This window comes from Lampris incognitus, chromosome 11, assembly GCF_029633865.1.
Source record: "Lampris incognitus isolate fLamInc1 chromosome 11, fLamInc1.hap2, whole genome shotgun sequence".
Classification (NCBI taxonomy): Eukaryota; Metazoa; Chordata; class Actinopteri; order Lampriformes; family Lampridae; genus Lampris; species Lampris incognitus.
The window spans coordinates 30,570,294-30,593,688 of NC_079221.1; the positions used below are offsets into that span (position 1 = coordinate 30,570,294).

The following is a 23,395-nucleotide window of genomic DNA, read 5'->3' on the forward strand; positions in this document are numbered from 1 at the left end:
TAGCCCTGTGGCATCTAGGAATATCAGGGACACAAAACACAAAAACTGGAATACTCACAGGACTGTAAAGATTCAGGAAATGTATAATATACCCATACTATTTCATTGTGTGAGGTGATTGTGAACCTTAAATTAGAAGGGCATTATTACTAAGAAACTAACTAGACCAAAGCCAGTTAGTCCATGGGTCAGACCAGATATCGATATCACCCAAGGTGACACAACTTCACTGGTGCCATTTTATTTGGTACACTACAGAAGTAAAATAATACATGATAACCTTTCCAAATGAGCAGCTATTTCATTTTTCTTTCAGGAAACCTGTTTCTGTGCCTCTCACGATCGTGTATTTGCCCAGATTTTTACAAATATAGCATTTCAACACCCCTGGTACTGATTAGCCTAGCTTAAACTCTGGGACAGTTCTTAGTTGGCCAACAACCAAGGATAACCAGTACTGTGTACTTCCATTCATTGTGCTAAGCTAGGCTAACGTGCAGCCAGATAGCTTTCTACTAAACACATATAGAGGAAACTGGTATCTATCTTCTTGTCTCACTCTGGAGAAGATTGTAAGCTAATTTCCCATAATGTTAGCATGTTCTTTTAATGTATATGTTAATATGATTAGTTAAAGTGGCTACGAGGAACTTTCATCTTGTGTTGATTTTAGTGGCCTCATGTGGACAAAATACAGCTGTTGCATAGCAACTAGGTAATGTATCTATTTGTGGCTATGTAAGATAAATAATGGTAATATGACGCTGGTGAACCAAAGTAAACTTTATTTTAGTAGTGTTCATACACCTAAGTTACATGTATTTGTTTGTATGTGGCAGGTGAAAACTGACAGAATATGGCCACTGGTGAACAAGCAAGTTTTTACCCAATACCAAAGCGCCCACGGGTGGAGTGCATTATCCACTGTTCTGATGATACAGATAAGCTGGTTTCACTACAAAGTGTCGACTCATGGAGAGCTCTGCTCAGGGCAGCTCAGATACGAAATCATGCACCAGTTTTGAAACTGGCAAAAGACATTCCTGAGGGACAGATTCCAGCAATCTACTACCACAGAAAGTGTCGCAGTATCTTCACTACGAAGCAAATTCTTGATGGCCTCCTTGCAAAAGAAAAGAAAAGTTGTGTCTCTGCTGAAGAGAAACAATCTAAGAGAGTAGCTCGACATGCTCCAAGTACATCTAGGACTTATGATGCAGAGTGCATATTTTGTCAGAAAAACAGCAAATATTCCAAGAGACAGAATACGAGAGAAGTACTGGTGCAGTGTCGAGAACTGCGAGCTGATGCAAAGATCAGGAGTGCAGCCACAAAGAAAAGGGACAGCAGAATCCTTGCCATTGTGAGTAGAGACCTTGTAGCAGCTGAAGGGCACTACCACAGGTCATGCTATAGACTTTACACCAAAGAAGAGGTTTCCAAAGGAGAGGTTGCCAGCAATGAAGATGATGATGCTGCAGCCCAGTATGAAGCTGCTGTGAATAAGGCATACAATGAGCTGTTCCCCTTCATCAGGATGGAGCTTTTTGGCAATCCTCAAGTGATGACAATGACTGATCTCTCTTCTAGACTGGTAGCTTCAATGAACTCCCAAGGCATTGCCCAAGTCAAGGAATCAACCAAGAAGCACATAAGGCGAAACCTGGAGAGTGAGTTTGCTGGAGCCTTGCAGATATTCCCTGATGAGAAAGGAAAATTCCTCCTCTATCCCGATAACTTGTCCATGAGGGAACTTGCCAAAGAAAATCAGTCTCTCAAAAGGGAGCTGCAGACCCTGAAAAGTGTCAGTGCACAAGATGTTATAGCCAAAGCAGCCATCAAATTGAGAGCAGACATTAAAAGTCAAGATGTTCCTCAAACCTGGCCGCCTGAAGTCAAACCAGAAGCAGAATGTCCTACCATTCCAGAGTCGCTCATTATCTTCCTGTACTCTCTACTCACAGGCTCAAATGATCCTGATCATGCATCCCAGAGAGTGCAGTGCTTTCTGCAGTCATTTGGCCATGACATAGTATATGCAGTGACATGTGGAAATACCAAGCCTTCCAAGCACATTGTTCTGCCACTCAGTGTCAAATCGTTGACAGGAAATGTAGAGTTGATAAACATCCTCAACCGACTTGGTCACAGTGTGTCCTATTCACAGATGGAAGAGATCAACACTGCCCTGTGTCTCCAGAAACTCTCATCATCAGGGAGTGGCATTGCCCTTCCAGCTAACATCCATCCTGGCATATTCACAACTTTAGCCTGGGACAATATCGACCGTCTTGAAGAAACTGTCAGTGGTGAGGGAACATCTCACAGAGTCAATGGGATTGCTGTGCAAGCAAAGCCAGTCAACCCACTTCCTGTCCAACCCATGCCCACTGTTCCCAAAACAAAGAAGAGAAGCATTGATGGACCCCCACCAATGTTACCAACTTACAATGCTGGACAACGGGTAGGGCCACCACAAAGCAAAAAGTCAGATGCCGATACTGCAGCCAATACTAAGCTTGCCAGAGAGAAAAACCTTCTTTGGGTCCTAGCACGCATGTCACAACAAGAAGAACAGTCAGTCAGCAGCTGGACAGGCTTCAACATCCTGACTCGAGGAGAGATGACGGTCATCCCCGACAATATAGGCTATCTGCCTACCATCAATGCTCCAGCGACACAAATGTCTACTGTCAACGAGGTGCTTAACCAGTCACTGAGCATCATGCAGCGCCTAGGCCTGAGGAAGATTGTCTGTGTCTTTGACCAAGCCCTGTATGCGAAGGCTGTCGAGATCACATGGAAACACCATGACAAGTTCCATGATATCATCGTTAGGCTTGGGGTATTCCACACCATCTGCACACTGCTGGCAATAATAGGAAAGCATTTCCAAGATGCTGGACTCAAAGACCTCTGCATTGAGTCTGGCATGATTGCAGAAGGCTCAATTGCTGGTATTATGGATGGCCGCAAGTACAACAGGGCAGTGCGACTACACAAGCTCCTGTATGAGGCTCTCATGCGACCGACCTTGAATGGTTTCCTGTCCTGGTTGGAAGAAACTCACAGGAATGACATGGTTCACCTGAATGAGACACTGAAGACCATTGACAGCCTTGGGAAAGAAGTCTCACAACATGCTTTGAAGGAGGTCCTCGAGAACAGCTCTTGTACACGCATCATGGATCTATTTGAAGTCTACCGTGAGTTCCTTAGAGGTGGAAACGGCAGCCTCTCGAACTTCTGGATGTCCTATTTGGACATGGTTGAAATCTTGTTGGGGCTCATCCGAGCATCCAGAGAGGGAAACTGGATGCTACACTTGGCTAGCATTCGAGCAATGATCCCATGGTGCTTTGCTTATGACAGGATGAATTATGCACGCTACCTCCCCTACTACTACGCCCAGATGTCTGAGCTGCCCATCACACACCCAGATGTGTACACAGAATTCATGGAAGGAGGCTTCTCAGTCCAACTGGGCTCCACCAATCCCTTTGGCCGAATCCCTGTTGACCAAGCTATAGAAGAAACGGTGAACAAAGACACCCAAACAGCTGGAGGGACAAAGGGATTCAGCTTGAAGCCAGGAGCTGTGACCAAATATTATCTCACAGCTGAGTATAGAAGCATGTACCTCAGACAGCTGAGAGACCTGACAGGTCAAGGCAGGTGCAAATGGTCTCATCCAGATCTACAGAGTCCAAGGATCAAGAGAGATGAAGCAGATGTCCAGTCTCTCATGGACCTTATGGAGAATAACTGGCTCAATCCTATGTCCCCTGATGAGATTGATTTGGTTAGCCTCTCCACTGGCAACATGGCTCCACCTGATGTGACCACAGATCTCTTGAGCGCTCTTGAGAAAGGAGAAGAGGCCTACCAAGCATTCCAGCAAACAAGGTTAGATGCAGACCCACCACCTGTGAAATTCCACAACAAGATGACCAAGCAAAGTCTGAAAACATTCTCCAATGTCAGCACAAAAAAAGCTCATGGAAAGAAAGCACAGGATGTGGTTCTGAAGGCAGATAGAAACCTTTTCAGTCACATGATCCTGGTGGCTGAAAGCAGGAAGGTGAATCTGAAGGATGTCCTTGCCTACCCATTGGGCCCACTACCATGGGCACTGGCAAATGCTGATGGGTCCTTACGAAAAACAAACAAGGCTGCACTTGCCAGAGAGCTTGAAAAGAATGTATCTCCTGCAGAAGACATCCCAATCCCATCTACTTCCATCATTGATGGGATGAGCCTGGTCCAAAAAATGAATGGCAACAACAAAACCTTTGCACAGGTGGCAGAGTCAGCCTTGACCCAGGTCCTCCATGAGGGAGCACAGAGTGGGAGGATTGATGTTATTTTTGATGTCTATCACCAGACTTCGATCAAAGATGCTGAACGACTGAACCGGGGTGGAGACATCACTCTCCAGTACAAGAATCTTGCAGGGGGACACCACGTCCAGCAGTGGAGAAAATTTCTGTGCAGTTCCTCCAACAAGACCAGTCTCATCAAGTTTCTGGTGGAAGAGTGGAAACTCCCACGATACAGAGCTATGCTGCATGGCAAGCTGTTGTACATGACCTGTGAGGAAACCTGCTACAAGTTGACAGAAGATGGGTGTGAGGAAGCAGCAGAACTGCACTCCACACATGAAGAAGCTGACACCCGTCTGCTCCTGCATGCATTGCATGCAGCAAATGCGGGCTCAAAGTCAGTTATCATCACAGCTGAGGACACTGATGTCATGGTGCTTTGTCTTGGCTTCCAGAAGGACATCACCTGTCCCATCTACCAGAAGTGTGGGACTCAGAACCGCACACGGTTTGTTGACATCACCAAACTGGCAAGTTCACTTGGAGACAGCATCTGTGACAGCCTAATTGGCTTACATGCCTTCACAGGCTGCGACACTGTCAGTGCATTCGCTGGTCGAGGGAAGCTGAATGCCCTGAAGATAGTGAGAAAGCACACTTCCTGCCAAGAGACTTTTAGTCAACTGGGACAGACATGGAATGTGAGTGATGAGCTGTTCCAGAAAATTGAGCAGTTCACCTGTCGGATGTATGTTGCTAATAGCAGCACTGCTGAGGTGAACAAACTGCGTTACCAGCTCTTCTGCACCAAAACGGGAGAGGTTGAGTCCAGCCAGCTGCCACCATGTAGAGACTGTCTCTTTATGCATGTTCAACGAGCCAACTATCAGGCAGCAATATGGAAGTGCTGTCTGCAGGCTAACCCTGTGGTGCCAAGCCCTACTGAGTATGGATGGACAGACGATGAAGGCAAGCTGGCCATTTACTGGATGCGCTCCCCACCTGCACCAGATGTGGTCTTGGAAATGCTAACATGCAAGTGTGTGCATTCATGCAAAATGCCAAGCTGCATGTGCCTGTCAAATGGACTTCCATGCACAGACATGTGCAGGTTACAGACCTGCAGTAACCAAAAACAGCAGGATGGTCCAGAACTGGACTTTGAACTTGGGGAGTCAGATGATGAGAGAAACGAGCAGTTTGATGAATGACAGTGTGATGATTCTGATGGTATCACTGTGGTAGTAGTCTATTGATGCACAGGATGTTGATTCTGGACTTGGTTACCCAGAGCTTGATAACAATAATGTAACCATATTCACATATACCCATTACCCTACCCATTACCATTACATATACCCACTAATGATATGGGATTACATGTATCATTGACTAAGTATATGTAAATGTCAATGTTGTTTAAAATATTAAAATAGTTCATTACCTCACTATGGTATTCCTTTTTATCATGTATTTTGATTGTGTATTTAAACAAATGTATAGAGACCAGTTTGTGACCTAACTGGCTTTGGTCTAGTTCTCATTTAAGGCTCACAATCACCTCACACAATGAAATAGTATGGGTATATTATACATTTTCTGAATCTTTACAGTCCTGTGAGTATTCCAGTTTTTGTGTTTTGTGTCCCTGATATTCCTAGATGCCACAGGGCTAAAAGAAAGTATATAGTTTAGGCGAAAATTGCAGAAAGATGTGTGTTATTGACGGGTTGAAGAGCTCAAGTGACCTCTATATTTGTGAGAAATATCCACAACAGGGCTTGAATGAAAGCTAAGAAGGTCCCCTTTAAAATGATACCAAAGACAATATTATAGAACATTGAAAAATGTCCTGACCATGAGGCTAAACCAGGATATGCACCAGCGTCTAAAATGCAATTTAGTTTAGCGGGTGGTTAACTTCATGAGCTGATAACTGTGATACAGCTGCCACTCAGGAATGGTTATCATACCAAAATATCATCTACAGACATGGATCCTTTCAAAAATTATAAGTAAGTTTTGCCACCTTGAGTGTACCGAAATATCGTCTGGCCCATGGACTATTAATTGGGATTTGTTATGTGTGTGTGTGTGTGGGGGGGGGGGGGAGCTCTGTGGTTTCAGGGCAGTGTTACCAACTTAGTGACTTTCTCACTAGAGTTGGTGACTTTTCAGACCCTCTTAGAGACTTTATTTCTAAAATGCAACTAGCGACAAATCTAGCAATTTATTCAGACATCAGGCAAAAGGTGAGCGATTACATTAGATTGTTTTATTCACCACATGACTAAGGCCAGTGGAATTTGCTTTCGGTACACATTAAACTCTGCAACACAATACATACATGGACAACAGCAGACACTCCACATATTATCACAAACAATAAAGTTACGCAATAGCAAAAACAAACATATTACACACAACAATTAGCGAAATGATAGTATGCATGCCCATGGTGTGTGAGGAGGGGACTATAGGGAGGAATTCTGAGTCCTGACAGCTAGGCAGAAAAAAAACTGTTTGTGAAGCATTTAGCCTTGGTGAACAGTGACCTGTAGCACCTCCCTGAGTGAAGGCGCTGGAAGAGGTGACGAGCAGGATGTGAGGGGTCGGAGATGATCTTCATTGCTTGCTTTACAGTCCAGTGAGTTTGCAGCAATTCACCTGAGGGGGGCGGGCTGCCTATGCTTTTGGGTGCCTCGTTGACAAGCCACTGCAGTTTTTTCTGTGTTTGACTGTCCATGCCGCTGTACCATTCTGTAATAGAAGATGTTATGATGGACTCGATATTGGCTAAGTAAAACAGAACGAGAAGTTGATGATTGATCCAGTAAACATATCAGCTAGGCTGATGTGTTTTCCATACGATGTGCAGTACCACCCAGGTAGTCAGAATGTTGTGGCAGACTGCCTCTCACATGTTTCCCTGGTCAACTCCAGCATGGCTGTGGATTCTGAGCAAGACTTATTCACAGATAGCTGAGATATCTCCTCTCCTGACTGCACTCCCACTTGCGGAATTCAAAGCTGAATGTGAGGACTGTCCTGAACTTGCACAACTGCGGCAGGTCATTAATTCAGGCTGACCTAAGCTGAAAAAGTCTCTTCCAAGTGATGTACAGCCATATTTCGTAGTGTGACATGAACTTGCTGTTGAGTTGCCAATGATCTTCCGTGGAACATGTCTGGTGGTTCCCAAGTCCCTTCAAGAGAGGATAGTACATCTGGCACATGAAGGACACCAGGGCATAGTTCCCACAAAACAACACCTCAGAGAGCTTTACTGGTGGCCACACATGGATGGCTTAGTCCACACAGTTCTGTCATCATGCACATTCTGTCAGTCATCTGACAAAACAGCCAAAACTCCTCCTGTCCCATTGCAGCCTGTTGAGTTTCCAGGGGGCCCTTCTCAGCATGTGGCTGTTGACATTGTGGGTCTGTTTAAACATGGGGCCTATGACTGAAGATTTACCATCACCCTCATTGACTATTTCAGCAAATGGCTGGAAGTAGCCTTTACTTCAACTGCAATGACAGCCACAGTAATGACGTTCCTGGCTTCTATCTTTGCATGTGAAAGAAACCCCTGTGCCATTAATACAGATAATGAGCCACAGTTCACTTCTTCTGCCTTCACGGAGTTCCTGAGAAAAAGAGGCATCAAGCACATCAGAATGAGTGCCTACCACCCTCAAGCAAATGGATGTGTTGAACAGTTTAACAAGAGTGCTGAAAGACTGTATTCAAGCAGCACAGACAGCTCAACGACCATGGAAGCCTACAGTCACTGAGATAATTCATAGCTACCACACCACAGCGCATGCAACAATCAGTGAATCCCCATTTCAGCTCCTGAGGGGGAGACCAATGTGGACAAAGATAAATGTCCTATCACCTCCCAAGGATAGAGGGAAATACGATCAAGTCAGGGCCAGAGTTGTCCTACAGCAGGCCAAGAGTAAACATTACATGGACGCCAAGAAAGGTGCAAAACCTCCCAAGGTCACAGTTGGTAATAAAGTTCGGGTATGCAAGCCTTTCCACATGGGAAGGGAGAAAGACAGTACACTGACCCCTTGTTTGTGCAGCAACAGACTGGGCTGAACACCTTTATCCTGAGCGATGGGAAAAGGTGGAATGCAGCACATCTTTCTCTCTGCCCAGAGAAACCAGAGGAGTTACTGTGGGCTGGTATAGCTGAGGAAAACATCAGCCCAGCAGAGACTTCAACAAGACCAACTGCTCATCATAGAGAGAGACAGCTACCAACTTAGACAAAAGACTATGTGATGACATAGGTCTAAGCCTAAAACAAGAAGGCATATAAAGGGTGTAAGTGGATCACTACCCTATGAAAATAAAATGTGAAAGTGAAATGTGGAAAAAGTGAAACTAAAGGGAAAAGAAATAGAGTACAATACAATTGTGAATTGGAGTTAAGGTGGCATTAATGTGAATTTTAGTTACTATGTTAGAATGTTTTGAGTATTATATATGATGCACTTTCAGTTGCACTTATATGGTAAGGCTTATTAAAATACCATGGAGAATTCAAGTTGGTTACAGGAACCTTATGTTTTCTGATATTATAACATTGCTTAAGTTATTACTTAGCCCAACTACTTTATATGCTTCATTTTGGAATACAGTAATACAGTACAGCCCCTTTTGTAAGTGTAGTTTCTGGAAAGATATTGTTCCAGTTTACATTAATGCCATATACAGTTGTAATTATATACCAACATACTGGATAGAAAAGGTTTATGAGAATGGAACATTAATTTACCTGATAATGTTACATTACAAAAGGAAAATGTTTAAGGCTGCCTAGGGTAAGTTCAGTCATAATGAGGTAGTAGTATTTCCATGAGTAATGGGGGAGATGTTAGACATTACATTCTATCACCAGTCGTTGTTGAGCTTTTGCAATGATGTGTCCAGTGCTAATTTTCCACTTCACGTTATTGCTGATGTATGTTCCAAGGAATTTAACAGAGTCAGTGGTGGTGATGGGGTCTCCGTTCATTTGGATGCATGTTTTGGGATTCAGCATGCATCGGAAGTCCATAATGAGTTCTTGGGTTTTGGCTGTATTAAGCAGAAGGTTGTTGTTTGCACACAAAGTGAGAGCTTGGTCTACTTCAGTGCGGTACTGTGTTTCATCATTCTTGGCGATGAGGCTTACAGTTGTCGTCTCTCATCTGTGTATTTTATTATTTTCACAGAATTGTCTGTAAAGTGAGTAGTGTAAAGTGAGAAGTGCCAGGGGAGAGAACACAGCCCTGAGGAGCAGCTTTACTGAGGGTAAGAGGGTGTGAGGTTAGATTATTAACTTTCACCCTCTGTGGCTTGTTCCACAAGAAGCTCCACATCCAGTGGCATATGGCTGGGTCAATGCTCATAACCAAGAGTATGGTAAAGAGTTTGAAAGGGTTGATGGAGTTGAAGGTGGAACTAAAGTCTATGAACAGGATGCGTGTTAGGTGTTTGGTGATTAAAGGTGTTGCAGGGCATGCTTAAGGGCTATGCTAACTGCATCCTCAACAGACCGGTTGGCTTGGTAGGCAAATTGATATGGGTCCATCATTGGGGAGGTGCAAGATTTCAAGTATGACAGAATGATATGCTCAAATGCTTTCATGGCCATAGATGTTGGGGCATCCGGTCTGAAGTCATTGAGGCAGGTGATCTTTGAGGACTTTGGCACAGGAATTATGGTAGAGAGTTTAAAGCACTGTGGGACTGTACATTGGCTTAGAGAGGTGCTAAATATGGTGGAAAATATTGGGGCCAATTGTGCTGCACAGGGGCTCAACAAAGCAGAACTGATGCCGTCTGGCTCTGCTGCTTTCCTAATGTTCAGCTTCTTAAATGTCGCTCTCACCTAATACTCCTGGATGCAGAAGGGTGGGGCATTGGAGTGGGAGTAGGGGGTATAGCTGGTTTTTCAAATCTTGCAGAAAACTCATCTAATTTATTTGGGAGGTTATGGCCATTATCTGGAGGGGAGCAGGGGTGTTTTTTGTAATCTGTCATTGCCTTAAGATTTTTTCCATATTGATCTGGAGTTACTGGGAGAGAATTGTTGTTCCAGTTTTGTTGCATAGCTGGACTTTGCTTTTCTAATTGCAGCACGCAACTTATACTTGTTCTCCATCTCCCTCTGCTAGGTGTATTTCCACAGAATGGCGATCCAGTGCTGTTTACAACCAGTATATCCTCTGTTAGCAGAAATGTTGGCAGAGAGTCCCAAACCACCAAATGTTGTCCTCCTGATGTACAGCAACTCCTCATGGTTGTATTTCCATAGACGTTATGCTTTTTTGACATAAACCATAGACAAAAGTGCAAGAAACAGCAGCAAAGCAGGAACTGGGGCAAGCCTCATGGCAGCCAACTTGCCTATCTTTAGAGATTGTAATTCATTCCCATGCAAGAATCTCAGAGTAATCGCAGTCCTCTTGCACTGTGTGCAGGCAGTCAGTAGGCATTGGCAGGTGGATGCGTCTCACCGCAGGAGTGGAGTTCAGTTGTAGTGAGTTTCTATGGTTGCACTGACATTGTCGCTCTGAAACTTTCTCTGGATTGGCACTTTTCAAAGCGTGAGAAAGTAGTGCTCATACCATTCAAATGTTTTCTTGAGGATTTTTTTTTATAGAATCTAATTCAGCAAAGTTGTAAAGTGCTTTCATAGCTTGTACATAGTAAATACTTAGTTTGATCTTGTAAATATTTGAATAGTTCATTTGATCTTCTCCATAACTTTGTAGATTTTTTTTTTTACTTCAAATATACGATGTCCCTGTAGTGAGTTTGTGATTATTTGGCTAAGGATTTCGCTATCTACCCTCGCTGCAACCGACACAACCCCTCAGCTTTATGCAAATGAAGATGTGATGATGCCAACAATATACAAATGAACATATGACATCATCTGGTGACTTTTAGCGACTTTTGGAGCTAGTGCTAACTACTGTCATTGGAAAAGAGTTGGCAACACTGCTTCAGGGTTGGCATGGGTGCATGTGTGTGCACATAGATTTTGATATGTGCTAGCTTGCTTGACAGTTTGACTCAAACTAGAGCTTGCCAAAGATTGGTGGCAAACTGCCAGAAACTATAATGCGTTCGTATCATTTTGCAAAATGGAAACATTGTTTAAACAGAATATCAGACCAATTTACATTTTGTTATTAAACCTGTCAGTTACTGACCTGTTGTTTTCTCCACCTTGCCATCCATCTATGCCACATACTGGCCTCCGGCCTAATTTGATTAACAGCCTAATTTGATTCATATCAATTTACAGTCACAAAATTAAGCCTAGTAAAATGGCCCTGGCTGCTGATATTACTGAAATACCTACACTACCGTTCAAAAGTTTGGGATCACCCAAACAATTTCGTGTTTTCCATGAAAAGTCACACTTATTCACCACCATATGTTGTGAAATGAATAGAAAATAGAGTCAAGACATTGACAAGGTTAGAAATAATGATTTTTATTTGAAATAAGATTTTTTTTTACATCAAACTTTGCTTTCGTTAAAGAATCCTCCATTTGCAGCAATTACAGCATTGCAGACCTTTGGCATTCTAGCTGTTAATTTGTTGAGGTAATCTGGAGAAATTGCACCCCACGCTTCCAGAAGCAGCTCCCACAAGTTGGATTGGTTGGATGGGCACTTCTTTGAGCAGATTGAGTTTCTGGAGCATCACATTTGTGGGGTCAATTAAACGCTCAAAATGGCCAGAAAAAGAGAACTTTCATCTGAAACTCGACAGTCTATTCTTGTTCTTAGAAATGAAGGCTATTCCATGCGAGAAATTGCTAAGAAATTGAAGATTTCCTACACCGGTGTGTACTACTCCCTTCAGAGGACAGCACAAACAGGCTCTAACAGGTACTATTTAATGAAGATGCCAGTTGGGGACCTGTGAGGCGTCTGTTTCTCAAACTAGAGACTCTAATGTACTTATCTTCTTGCTCAGTTGTGCAACGCGGCCTCCCACTTCTTTTTCTACTCTGGTTAGAGCCTGTACCAACGACCGCCACCAGTACTGTTAACCAGCAGGGTGCCAGTGGAAACTATGCTACTGTTGGGCGAAGGAGAGGGAAAGGGAGAAGGCATGTCCAGAGGCAGCGAGAGAGGAGGAAGGGTAGGAGTGTGGAGGTGAGAGTCGGAACATTGAATGTTGGCACTATGACTGGTAAAGGGAGAGAGCTGGCTGATATGATATAAAGAAGAAAGGTAGGCATACTGTGTGCAAGAGACCAGGTGGAAGGGGAGTAAGGCCAGGAGTATCGGAGGTGGGTTCAAACTCTTCTACCATGGTGTGAATGGGAGGTGAAATGGGGTAGGGATAATTCTGAAGGAAGAGTATGTCAAGAGTGTGCTGGAGGTGAGGAGAGTGTCAGACAGAGTGATGAGTATGAAGCTGGAAATCGAAGGTGTATTGCTGAATGTTATCAGTGCATATGCCCCACAAGTTGGGTGTGAGATGGAAAAGAAATAAGAATTCTGGAATGAGTTGGATGACGTGGTGGAGAGGGTACCCAAGGAGGAGAGAGTGGTGATTGGAACAGACTTCAATGGACATGTTGGTGAAGGGAACAGAGGTGATGAGGAGGTATGGTGTCAAGGAGAAATGTGGAAGGACAGATGGTGGTGGATTTTGTGAAAAAGATGGAAATGGCTGTGGTGAATACATATTTCAAGAAGAGGGAGGAACACAGGGTGATGTACAAGAGTGGAGGAAAGTGCACAAAGGTGGACTATATATTATGTAGAAGGCGCAATCTAAAAGGGATTGGAGACTGCAAGGTGGTGACAGGGGAGAATGTAGCTAGGCAGCATTGGATGGTGGTCTGTAGGATGACTTTGGAGACCAAGAAGAGGAAGCAAGTGAAGGCAGAGCCGAAGAACAAATGATGGAAGTTGAAGGAGGACTGTTGTGTGGAGTTCAGGCAGGAGTTAAGACAGGCACTGGGTGGTAGTGAAGAGTTGTCTGATGGCTGGGCAACCACTGCAGAAATAGTGGGGGAGACAGCTAGGAAGGTACTTGTGTGTCATCAGAACAGAGGAAGGAAGACAAAGAGACTTGGTGGTGGAATGAGGAAGTACAGCAAATTATACAGGAAGAGGTTGGCAAAGAAGAAGTGGGATAGTCAGAGAGATGAAGAAAGTAGATAGGAGTACAAGGAGATGCAGTGTAAAGTGAAGAGAGAGGTGGCAACGGCAAAGGAAAAGGCATATGGTGAGTTGTAAGACAGGTTAAACACTAAGGAAGGACAAAAGGATTTGTACCGTTTGGCTAGACATAGGGACCGAGCTGCGAAGGATGTGCAGCAGGTTACAGCGATCAAGGATCGAGATGGAAATGTGCTGACAAGCGAGGAGAGTGCTGAGAAGGTGGGAGGAGTGCTTTGAGGGGCTGATAAATGAAGAAAATGAGAGAGAGAGAGAAGGTTGGTTGATGTAGGTATAATGAATCAGGAAGTGCAGTGGATTAGCAAGGAGGAAGTGAGGGCAGCTATGAAGAGGATGAAGAGTGGAAAGGCGGTTGGTCCTGATAACATACCTGTGGAGGCATGGAGATGTTTAGGAGAGATGGCAGTGGGGTTTTTAACTAGATTGTTTAGCACAATCTTGGAAAGTGAAAGGATGTCTGAGGAGTGGAGAAGCATCATACTGGTACCGATTTTCAAGAACAAGGGCAATGTGCAGAACTGTAGCAACTACAGCGGTATAAAGTTGATCAGCCACAGCATGAAGATATGGGAAAGAGTAATAGAAGCTAGGTTAAGAGGAGAGGTGATGATTAGTGAGCAGCAGTATGGTTTCATGCCACGAAACAGCACAACAGATGTGATGTTTGCTTTGAGAATGTTGATTGAGAAGTATAGAGAAGGCCAGAAGGAGTTACATTGTATCTTTGCAGATTTAGTGAAAGCATACGACAGGGTGCTGAGAGAGGAGGTGTGTTATTGTATGAGGAAGTCGGGAGTTGCAGAGAAGTATGTAGGAGTGGTGCAGGATATGTATGAGGGAAGTGTGACAATGGTGAGGTGTGCAGTTGGAATGACAGATGGGTTCAAGGTGGAGGTGGGATTATATCAAGGATCGGCTCTGAGCCCTTTCTTGTTTGCAATGGTGATGGACAGGTTGACGGACAAGTTCAGGCAGGAGTCTCCATGGACGATGATGTTCGTAGATGACATTGTGATCTGTAGCGAGAGTAGGGTGCAGGTTGAGGAGAGCCTGGATGTATGCACTGGAGAGAAGAGGAATGAAAGTCAGTAGGAGCAAGACGGAATACCTATGCGTGAATGAGAGGGAGGAAAGTGGAATGGTGAGGATGCAAGGAGTGGAGGTGACAAAGGCATATGAGTTTAAATACTTGGGGTCAACTGTCCAAAGTAATGGGGAGTGCAGGAGAGAGATGAAGAAGAGAGTTCAGGCAGGGTGGAGTGGGTAGAGAAGAGTGTCAGGAGTGATTTGCGATAGAAGGGTACCAGCAAGAGTGAAAGGGAAGGTTTACAAGATGGTTGTCAGATCAGCTATGTTATATGGTTTGGAGACAGTGGCACTAGCGAAAAGACAGGAGGCGGAGCTGGAGGTGTCAGAGTTGAAGATGCTAAGATTTTCACTGAGAATGACGAAGAAGGACAGGATTAGGAATGATTATATTAGAGGGACTGCTCAAGTCTCCTCTGACCTCTGGCATCAACAAGGCATTTTCGCCCACAGAACTGCCGCTCACTGGATATTTTCTCTTTTTCGGACCATTCTCTGTAAACCCTAGAGATGGTTGTGCGTGAAAATCCCAGTAGATCAGCAGTTTCTGAAATACTCAGACCAGCCCGTCTGGCACCAACAACCATGCCACGTTCAAAGTCACTTAAATCACCTTTCTTCCCCATTCTGATGCTCGGTTTGAACTGCAGCAGATCGTCTTGACCATGTCTACATGCCTAAATGCATTGAGTTGCTGCCATGTGATTGGCTGATTAGAAATTTGCGTTAACGAGCAGTTGGACGGGTGTGCCTAATAAAGTGGCCGGTGAGTGTATGTTTCTGCAATCTCTGACTGCACATCAACAAGGCATTGTTTTCTTATTGCATAAGTCATAGGCCTTGATATCATCCCCAAATCATAAAATACATTGGTTTATCATAATTATCATAATAATTTTTGCTGTTCTTATTTAATTTGTCCTAATTAAATGTGAATAGGCCTACTTTCCCCGCCCCCCTTTTCTCCTCAATTGTATCCAGTCAATTACCCCACTCTTCCAAGCCGTCCTGGTCGCTGCTTCACCCCTTCTGCCGATCCAGGAGGACTGCAGACTACCACATGCCTCCTCCGATACATGTGGCCAGCCGCTTCTTTCACCTCACAATTAGCCCTTTTCCACCAACAAGGAACGGGTTCGGTGTCGGTTCTCAAACCCTTTTTTGAATGGTTCAGACTATTTCAACCAAAAATAAATTGGTTTCGAAACCGAAAAGTTAGTTCCGAACCGGCACCAAAAAATAGCAGGCTTTTCAGCGCGAACCGTGACGACATCAATGGCTGCGTGACAATCCAAAGGAAGAAGAGAGGCCTAACGGTAGATAATGGTGAAATCGGCAGATAACAAGGGTGCACAGTGGTCAGCTGAGGTAACTCAGTGTTTGGTTGTTATCTGGGCATCTCCCGAGTTTCAGGAAAAACTAGAGTAGCACGAGAAAGAGTAAGCTGTATGGCAAATTAGTAGAAGAGATGGCCAAGAATGGGTTCACTCGAACACAAGAACAAATTATCAACAAGTTAAAAAAACTTAAGGAGGACTACCGAGACGATAAAAAAGAGTTGTCCAAAAGTGGAGCTGGATGACGTATTATGCCATATTATGATGTACTTGACGGCGTCATGGGTCACAGACCAGCAAACCAGATGAGTGGGACACTGAATTCAGTCACATTAGCAACAGTGGAGTCCACGGAACCTCATCTGTCCACGCCAGAATCTGATGGTAGGTTGACTGCATTAATATTATAGTCTTACATTTTGTCTTTTAAATACACAATGCAACGTTCATATTGGGACACACAGACAGGCATGCAGGAAGACAAGTGGACAGTCTAATCGCAACACACTTTTATAGCCTAATAAGCCTATAATTAAAACCAAGCAAATGCTGGGGATATGCTATTGACTTTACTGTCAACTTTATGCATGCCTACATTTCCAAGCTGTTTTACATACATTCGCCTCATGTGTGACGTGCAAGTAACATTACATCACATTACAGTCATTTAGCCGACGCTTTTATCCAAAGAGACTTACAATAAGTCCATTTAACATAAGAAATCAGGAGAACTACTAGTCATCTGAGGTCATAAGTGCATCTAAACAAGCATCTAAGAGCAAAACCAGTGCTAAAGTAAAAGTGCAAGAAAGAGTTTTTTTTTCTAATGAGTGAATACAATAAGTGCTAAGAACAAGTAACAGGGTAGTAGTTCTGAAAGAGGGGAGTTTTCAACCTGCGCTGAAAGATGGGCAGTGACTCCGCTGTCCTGACATCAGAGTTCATTCCACCACTGTGGGGCCAGGACTGAAAAGAGTCGTGACCGGGTCGATCGCAGCAGGGGCTTCTGAGCGACAGGGCAACCAGGCGTCCCGAGGCAGCAGAACGAAGTGGTCGGGCGGGGGTGTAGGGCTTGACCATGGCTTGGAGATAGGAAGGAGCTGTTCCTTTCACTGCCCTGTAAGCTAGCACCAGAGTCTTAAACTGGATGCGAGCAGCTACTGGGAGCCAGTGTAGGGACATGAGAAGGGGAGTTGTGTGGGAGAACTTAGGGCGGTTGAACACCAGACAAGCTGCAGCTTTCTGAACAAACTCCAGAGGTCTGATGGCCGACGCCGGGGCACAAGCAAGGAGAGTTGCCGTAGTCCAGCCCAGAGAAGACCAGAGCCTGGATGAGCACCTGTGCCATCTCGTCGGTGAGGAATGGGTGAATCCTCCTGATGTTATAGAGGAGAAATTTGCAGGAGCGAGCAACCGATGCAACGTTTGTAGCATATGACAGTTGTTCATCAAGGATCAGTCCCAGATTCCTCACAGTCCGAGTTGGCGTCACCACAGTGTTGTCAATGGTGATGGCCAGGTCTCGGTGCAGGCAACCTTTCCTCGGGAGGAACATCAGCTCTGTCTTGTCCAGACTGAGCTTCAGGTGTTGTGTCGCCATCCACTCCGAGATGTCCATCAAGCACGCAGCAATGCTTGTCTCTACTTGTGTGTCAGAGGGAGGAAAGGACAAGATCAGCTGGGTGTCATCGGCATAACAATGGTAAGAGAAGTCATGCAAGCAAATAAGAGAACCCAGGGATGTCGTGTACAGGCAGAAAAGGAGAGGACCCAGAACCGAACCCTGTGGAACGCCTGTAGTCAGTCTGTCAGGCTCCGACACAGATCTCTTCCATATCACCTGGTAGGAGCGACCTGTCAGGTAGGTTGCAAACATTGAGAGTGCAGAGCCTGTGACACCCAGCCTCTCGAGGGTAGAGAGGAGGATCTGGTAGTTCACTGTGTCGAACGCAGCTGACAGGTCCAGGAGTATCAGGACAGAGGAGCGAGAGTTTGCTCTCACAGAGTGCAGCAATTCTGTCACTGCAAGGAGGGCGTCGAGTGACCCATCCTGAACCCAGACTGGTTGGGGTCCAGGAGGTTGTGCTGGTGGAGGTACAAAGAAAGTTGGTTAAAGACAGCACGTTCGAAAGTTTTGGATAGAAAGGGTAGAAGGGAAACCGGTCTGTAGTTTTTGATGTCAGAGGGGTTAAGTGATGGTTTCCTGAGAAGGGGGGGGGGTGACTCTAGCAGTCTTGAAGGCAAAGCATCCTGCCTTGAGGGAGGTGTTGATGAGGTGGGTTAGATAGGGAAGGTGTTCAGGTGCTATAGACTGAAGAAGAGGGGAGGGGACCGGGTCAAGGGAGCATGTGGTGGGGTGACTGGATGTGATGAGGTATAGAACCTCGTCGGGGGAGAGGGGAGCGAGGTGGGATAGGGTGGGATGTGGAGAGGTGAGGGAGTTTGCAGAGGGTCAGATAGTGCAAGCAGAACTAACCGGGTGGTGAGAAAAGGAGGATCTGATGTCGTTTACCTTCTTGTCAAAGAAGTTAGCGAAGTCATCAGGGAGAAGGAAGGAAGTAGGAGGAGGAGGTGGGGGTTGAAGAAGCGTAGAGAAGGTTTCAAAGAGTTTCTCAGGATTAGAGGCAGAGGATAGGATTTTAGTGTGATAGAAGGCAGCCTTAGCAGCAGAAAGGGAAGAGGAGAAAATGGAAAGAAGAGCCTTGAAATTCAGAAGGTCCCCTGGGAGTTTGCCATTTCTCCATTTGTGCTTTGCCACTCTCAAGCTCCATCTGTCAGTATGTACTGAGTTGGTTAGCCAAGGGGCAGGTGGAGTTGGGCGTGCAGGCCTGGAGGTGAGGGGACAGAGATTGTCCAGAGAAGAGGAGAGGGTAGAGAGAAGAAGATCAGTAGCAGTGTCAGGGGGTAGGAGAGAGAAAGATTCAGGTGTAGGGAGGATAGAGGTAACAGAGGCAGAAAGATCAGTGGCGGAGAGAGAGTGGAGGTGTCTACGGGTGGAAACCATGTGGGTAGGGGAAGGGGCTGAGGGGGGTGAAGAGAGGGAGAGAGAGTAAGACATGAAATAGTGGTCAGAGAGCTGGAGGGGAGTAACAGAGAGATTGGAAATAGGACAGTGTCTAGTAAAGATAAGGTTCAGCTGGTTGCCGGCCTTGTGGGTAGGAGGAGAGGGTGAGAGGTGAAGGTGAAAGGAGGAGAGGAAAGAGAGAAGAGGATCTAGCTAGTTAGTGTGGATGTTGAAGTCACCAAGAAGGATAAGTGCAGTCATCAACAGGGAAGCGCGAGACAAGTGTGTCAAGCTCCTCCAGAAACTCACCAAGGGTACACATCCACAATGGTGAGTTTGACTGGATAAGAGACAGTAACAGCATGAAATTCAAAAGAGGGTGGAGAAAATTGTGGAATGGAAACAAGAGAGTATTTCCATTTCAGGGAGATAAGCAGGCCAGTACCACCACCCCGCCTCCCAGCTCTGGGAGTGTGAGAAAAAGAGTACACATCAGACAGAGCTGCAAGTGTGGTAGTGTTTTCTGGCATGAGCCAGGTCTCAGTTAGAGCAAGAAAGTTGAGGGAGAGCAAGGATGCGTAGCCTGAGATAAACTCGGCTTTTGGCACCGCAGACTGGCAATTCCAGAGCCCTCCCGTCACCACTTGCTCAACGTGAGTGGAGAGAGTGGGATAGATGAGATTGGTAGGGTCACAACGCCTAGGAGTAACCCAACATCTATGCCAGCCCCAGGAAGAGGAAAAGACGGGAACGCAAAGAAAAAACATAGTCTATACTAGGTACACAAAATACAGATGACTGATTGGATCTAAAAAGAGCAGTCCGTGCTTGATAAAGTCTTGGCTTGAAAAAGTCGTTCTTGCCTTTGTTCACTTTAGCCTTCGTTCAACCTAGACAACGTTTTTGTGATTTTATTTTGCCTTTAGAATTGTCCTTCAGCAAAGACACCCATGCCGATACTGAGCCCTCTACCAGTAGGCCAACACCTAATAGGCATACCAGGGCTGCTTCTGAGGATGGAGATTTCCAGAAGAACAGGAGGAGCAACCAAAGACAAGAGAGAGTATGTTTGTTTGGCAGGACGTCCTAGTTTTAACACAAAATTATTTCTGTATTGATTACATGTTGTCTTTAAAACCAATGCTGTTACTTCAATCAGGAAAGAAGACACAGGACATTAAGGATGTCCTTGAATATATGGAGAGAGCAGATGACAGGGCTGGGGAGAGAGAGGAGAGGATGATGCAGCTGATGCAGGCCTCTAACAATGCTGTGCTAGGGCTGGTTGAGAGGATGATGTCTACAATCAAGACAGTCAACAGCATTCAGAAATAGTATCATACTAGACCTACTTCAACCAGGTTGTCAGGTAGTCATTTTTTGGTTTCAAGTTTGTAAACCTGACTGTTTTTTGTTTACATAGCCTATGTCTTCAGTGTTCATAGACCCACTTAAACCAGGTTGTTAGGTGTTAAGTTTATAAACCTTTTATACATACTGTATGTCTTCAGTGTTTTTTTTTGTTTTAAAGAAATTCTTGTTTTAAAGAAACTGTTTTGACAGCAAAATGTCATTGTTTTCATAGAAAACTTTAATAAAGACTGTTTCTATGACACTGTGTACAGTGCCACTGAACTCTCAGCTGTGCAACAGTGCACTACAACTTTATATATATACAGAATGCATTTGCAGAATGCAGTTAAAAAATAAAAAATGAAAATATGTAGAGCAGAGCAATACAAGTAGAAATAGCTAAATAAAAACAACAGTGTGTCTGCTACAAGAAACAATGTATTGGAACAGCTGTTTTTTTGGGATGTGTGTGCAGGAGAGTGTACAGTACAATTCTGGACAGTCCATCAGTCAGAGTTGAAGTACTCTATCAATGCAACTCTCATATCAGCGCCTTCCTGCTGCTCTCCTTCTTGCAACATGCAAACAGGAGGCTCCATGTTCACATGCCTCACTGGACCGTGTTCAATGTATTGATTACCATGCTCTTCACAAATATTGTGCAACACCCAACAGGTCAGAACCATCTTCTTTGTAAGGTCCAATTGGCAGTCATTCCTCTTTAGAAGACACCTCCATCTACCTTTGAGTCTCCCAAAGGTAGTCTCAACAATAGCCTTGCACTGCTTAATCTGGAATTGTACCTCAGCTGCTGTGGGTTCAGTCTGCTTGTATCTGAAAAAGGCTTCATCAGCTAAGTTTTTAATGGGTATGCAAGGTCTCCAATTAGGTAGGGTCCTACTTCATGACCACAGATATTGATAATGTGTTGGCTAAAAAACTGTCCATCCATTGCCATTTCCCACAAACGTGACTGTTGCAGCACTCGTGAATCCTGCACACTCCCAGGATAGCCGACACACACATCCCAGAACAGACCCTTTCCATCAACAACAGCCTGTAGTATGACGGAATGCCATCCTTTTCTATTGTGATAGTCACATGGGTACAGTTCTGTTGCTGTTATTGGTATGTGGCTGCCATCTACTGCTCCAACACATTGCGGTGCTCTCCATCTGTTGTGGAAAAAGTTGCCATCTCCATCAACTTCCTAGCATCAGGGGTCTTGGTGTGTTCAGGAAGCAGCATTTTTATTACAGCATCGCAGAAGTCCTGCACACAATTGCAAACAGTTGCAATACCAATGCCAAAAAGGTGACTCGCTCCGGTATTCATTGTTCTTGACCAGTTTTCACAGGGCTATGGCGATCCGTTTATTCACTGGTATGCACAGACGGTAGTTAGTGTTTTTCTTTTGCAGAATAGGGCCAAGACGTTGACATAGGTAATTAAAGGACGCCCTTGCCACACGCAAGTTGCTCATGAACTGCTCGTTGTTGAAGCCAGGAACAATAGTGTTCCACCATAGCTGCGCACGCGGATGTGTCCACGCCGTCCGTCTTCTCAGGGCGTTTACCAATGCCTGTAAAGTTGAAATGTGCGTTAACATCACATTTCACTTAACATGCTTTGTTATATACGGTACATATGACACATTAAAACCAATTTGCTGACTCTAGTTTTCCTTATACTCGTGTGTAGGCTAATGTTAACGTTAGTTTCCTGGTTGGCCTACTGCTGCAAGTAAAAATAATTTACATACCATTCATCTTGCACGTAAGAATCTTCTATGTCTTCTCATCATCAGTGGACGTTCCATGTTTTTTTTGGAAGAAAGTAAATATTTGAATCAACAGAACAAAAGTTCGCAAGTATTCAATGCGCTCCATTTTGCTAGCTAGTGGGTTTCAGTGGGATGCAGCTAATGCTTACATCCGGCGTGCAACCTGAAGGTGGTAACACACATTGTTACTTTGTCCAAAAATCATATTCACACTTAACTCTGTAATGATGCATGTTACTTATCCAGTCATTTCATGCTAGTCTCCTCAGACTAAAACAAGTCTGTAAATTAGTGTTATGTTGGTGCACAGATTACCTAACACCTTGCAGTTTGTTCTGCAGAACAAAGTCCATGACTTTAAAAGCCTTTAATATGGTCTGAACCAATTCTTTACTCTTTACCCAAACCCCCTAGGCTAACTGTCTTATTATATAAGTGTATGCTATAATGCATGGTATATTATAATCAAGATGAGTCATATTGATTTAATTTAAAGGAAAATAGAACCCAGGGTTTGCATAATGCGTTTCTGGTTGGTGGTTTGCTTACAGCATTTGACTACTTGATAGCCTTTTGTGTGTGTGTGTGTGTGTGTGTGTGTGTGTGTGTGTGTGTGTGTGTGTGTGTGTGTGTGTGTGTGTGTGTGTGTGTGTGTGTGTGTGTGTGTGCAATTGTCTAAGGACAGGACTGAGAAAAAAATTGTAATTTGTGATATTGGGCTATCCACAAATAAAACTGACTTGACTGAATGAGCTCAGAAAAACATCCTATTCGTCACTGTTAATATTAGCCTACTTGACTATAAAGGTTCTGCAAAATAGGAGACTAACCATCAACAGTTATGTGTATGCATGTAGCCTATTTATGTTTTAGCCTATTATTAGTAGAATATTAATGCTTGAAGAAAACTGCGTGCTGTGCGTGCCCATGAACAACACATTGTGGCCACCTCTAGACACCCCTTTGCCATCCCTGGGGCTACCACAGTTAAAAATTCCTAGAACCGCCACTCTTTGTCTGATATGCCCACTAGGGACGCCAGGGTGAGGAAATGTTCCCACCGGTTAACAAACTCACGGTGACAACAACAGTGTTACCGGATATACCAACCGGGCATCTTCCTTCACCGGGTCCCGCATGAGTCGGGCGCGAGAGCCGGTAGATACGACCGTCAGCTGACCGCGAAAGTGATGACGTACGTCATTTTAAACTCGAAAAAAAAATGAATCGGTACTTATCTAAATGGCAAGCATTGTAATATATGTATTCTTTTGACAATAAAGGCAGACTAAA

The 23,395-nt window shown here is 44.6% G+C and overlaps 1 protein-coding gene across 1 annotated transcript in view; it reads right to left on the reverse strand.

Moving 5' to 3' along the window:
- arsh (arylsulfatase H) overlaps positions 1 to 23,395 on the reverse strand; it is a 62,329-nt gene that overhangs the window by 37,698 nt on the left and 1,236 nt on the right. The window lies entirely within an intron of this gene.